This window comes from Sphaerodactylus townsendi, linkage group LG03 (assembly GCF_021028975.2).
Source record: "Sphaerodactylus townsendi isolate TG3544 linkage group LG03, MPM_Stown_v2.3, whole genome shotgun sequence".
NCBI lineage: Eukaryota > Metazoa > Chordata > Lepidosauria > Squamata > Sphaerodactylidae > Sphaerodactylus > Sphaerodactylus townsendi.
In genome coordinates, this window is record NC_059427.1 from 144,976,701 (window position 1) to 144,979,849 (window position 3,149).

General features: G+C 47.9%; 1 long non-coding RNA gene across 1 annotated transcript; it reads left to right on the forward strand.

Annotated features, from left to right (window-relative positions):
• Positions 1-1,360: 1,360 nt before the first annotated feature.
• Positions 1,361-2,888, forward strand: LOC125429910. The gene is made up of 2 exons (XR_007244065.1): positions 1,361-1,406; positions 1,944-2,888. It is a non-coding gene; the product is annotated as an uncharacterized LOC125429910 (long non-coding RNA).
• The last annotated feature ends 261 nt before the right edge of the window (positions 2,889-3,149 follow it).

The window sequence follows — 3,149 nt, forward strand, 5'->3', positions numbered from 1 at the left end:
AATGTGCAAACTGGGATATTAATACCTTGGATTTCTCTACCCAGACAGAGGAGAACGCTGCAAGCATCCAGCCTTCACTCACTGCCAAACAGTGGCGTACGTAGGCAAACTGGAGCCCTGGGCAAAACCTGAATTAGATGCCCCCCCCCCACCATGGGCAGCCACCCTCCCCCACCGTGACCAAACAAAAAAAATTTCCACCAGGTCGTTTCAAGGTCACCATCACATTATAGGAACATGCCCCAACTCACAAAATCTGAAGACACAGCAGAAATATTTTTTTTGAAAACATTTTCCAAAAGGCTTTCAAAGGAAATAGTAATAATAGCAGCACCTTTATTAGGCATTGAGAGGAATAAAAGAAATAAAAGAGAATAAAAGAAATAAAAATGGATTTTAGAAGGAAAAGCTGGCGAAATGCCTGATGTCAGGGGGGTGCCTGCTGTCAGGGGTACTATTATTAAGAGATAGCAGCTTTTACCAAAGATTTCCAAGTATCTTCTAATGAGACCCTACTCATGATACCAACCACCCAGGTTTGGTGAAGTTTGGTTCAGGGGTCCAAAGGGTTATCAACCCTCAAAGGACAGCCCCCATCTCCTATTAGTCTCTGATTGGAAACAATGGGGGGGATGAGGCACTCCCTTTGAGGAGTCCCTATAACTTTGGACTCCCTGAACCAAACCCTCACCAAACCTGGGTGATATCATCTGGATAGTCTCCTGAAAAAAAGTCCCTGAAATATTGTGGTGCTGCTAGCCTAAAACCTGCATGCCATCTGCAGAATGCCACAAATCCCACAAGGGCAGACCTGCGGTTTTTGCGCCCCCCACAAGGCAGCCCAGGGGGCAACTACGCCCTTCCACTTTGCCCCAATGGGAGGAACGCCTCTGCTGCCAAACCAAGCCATGCTGGACCAAAGCCCTGTCTGGCCCCTCATTTTAAAAAAAAACTTGGTGGGCACTAGGAAAGGAGTCAGTGGGTGTCCTGGCACCCCTGGGTACAATGTTGAGGAACCCTATTTATGGAGTCTGGCTGCCAGAAACTCTGCAATGCGTATCCAAAACCCAGCCTGTACACAGTCTGGCTTGCCAAAGATGAATACAGTTGAAGTCTGTCCTATATGCAAACTGAGCGCACCTCATAAAGCACAGAGAGGTGGGTAAAAAATGAATGTTAACTATGTAAACCAGTTAAGCTTAAGGCAATCCTTAGATAGTGGTGGCGCGACCTTATCTAGATAAGAGATTGAGTACTTCTTTATCAGTTCCTCACCAGCATGGCCAATTGCCATGCTGGAAGGGGCTGATGGGAATTGTAGTCCATAACATCTGGAGTGCCAAATAGTCTTCGCCACCACGCCCCTAGGACGTGCTGGTCCCCCTTTTGCAGATGGGCCTAAGCCAGTGATGTGAGAACCTTTTAGAGAGACCGAGTGCCCAAATCTTTGCAACCCTAAAACCCACTTGTTTTATGCGCCAAAGGACCCTTTCGGCCATTTAACCTGAATACTGAAGGTTTTTAGTTTAGAAAAAAACAGTTGGCTCCAGTAGCGCATTACTCAGGAGTAAGCTTGGTGGTAGTCGGTGGCTTTGCTTTAGAAGCAACGATCGCGAAAGCTCTTCCAATGGGTGAATCACGCGACCCTAGGAGGGCTTTGCTCAGTAAGCAAAGAGCCCCATTGCCAACAACCGAGCTTACTCCGAGGTAAAGGATTCAGCTTTAGTTCTTCGTGATGAAAAAATCCAGTGGGGTTTAACAGCTACTTAACAGGGGTTACCTACACTGCTTTCCCAAAACTAGGTTTTAGGTTTAATGCTAATAATCCGAGGCCCGTGGCCAATTCAGGCCAGCCCTAGATATGTATTGGGGGGGCTCTGCACCCGATTGCCATAGGTTTCGAGTGCCACCTGGCACTGGCCTACAGGGTTCGCCAGCCAAAGGCCAAAAAAAAAAAAATTCTCAAAAGGGGAAAAGTTCGTACTCCTGAATGTTGTCCGGGGCTAAGCCAAATTGCACTGTGGGATGCCAAGAACCCAACAAATGGGTCCGATGAAGGACGTGTGTGCTCACACAGCTTCTTACGGCAATGAAGTGGATCGTTGTGTGTGTATATACATGTCGGAGTGAGCAAAGTTGCACATCTGTCGGGTGTTCGTTTGTAATTTTCCATATCTGCACTGGCCCAGATGTCTGGTCTACCTTTCCGCCCCCAGCCAACGAGTCTTCCCACACCGTGACGATTTTGGAACCACCCACTGTTCAGTTCAGTTCTGGATTTCGCAATGTGAACGTTTGAGTCTTGGGGAAAAGGGGACCTTTGAACAGGAGCACCGCGAAGGCCCAAATCCGGGACTGAAGTAGGCAGCTGCCACTCAAACAGGCCCAAAAACCGAGAGCTCTCCTTTCCGCTCTCGTTTCTTGCAGTGTAGCAAAGCAGTATTATCAAGCCGGAAATTGCGTCTACGGCATGCAGACATCCGATTGATAACGAAATGTTTCCCTTTGCCGTCGAAAACTCTAGGAAGTGTAACGGTGAGAGCGGAAACCAGAAATCTCGTGACAAGATCCTGGGCAAAAATCTCTGGAATAGAACTGATACTAGTTTCCGGCCTGGACATGCCCACGATGGAATTCCCTGAAGCTCGTTATGGCTTCTGTGTGAGAAGCCTTGGAGTACGGTGGCTGGGGTAGGAATGGGCCAACCGCTACCCTGTCACAATCTTTCTCTTGCGCACACCAAACGGTACAGCCGAGGGCTACTAGTTTCTGCTATTCCTACCACAGCAGAATGTCGCCTGTGGAAACACTAACTTTTTGGTATTTTTTTTTAAAAAATGTCTCCCTTTTAATGGAGATGTTTATGTATTAAAAATGTTTGCTTCAAAGTTTGGTCTGTGTTGGTGTTCTTCCTTTCCCCGTTCTCTCCAGAGGTCATGCAGATTTGTAACACGTTAAAGAGCAACCATTCTTGGAGAACCCGCAAACCCCATACTGGAGTGTTGTATTTTCTGGCTCCAGCCTGCCTGGACCCTGACCCTAATTTCTCCAAGGGATAAAGAGCTGGGAGCTCCGGCACTTCTCATCAGAGACATCAGTGGCGTACCTAGGCAAACTGGAGCCCTGGGCAAAACCAGGGTTTGATCCCC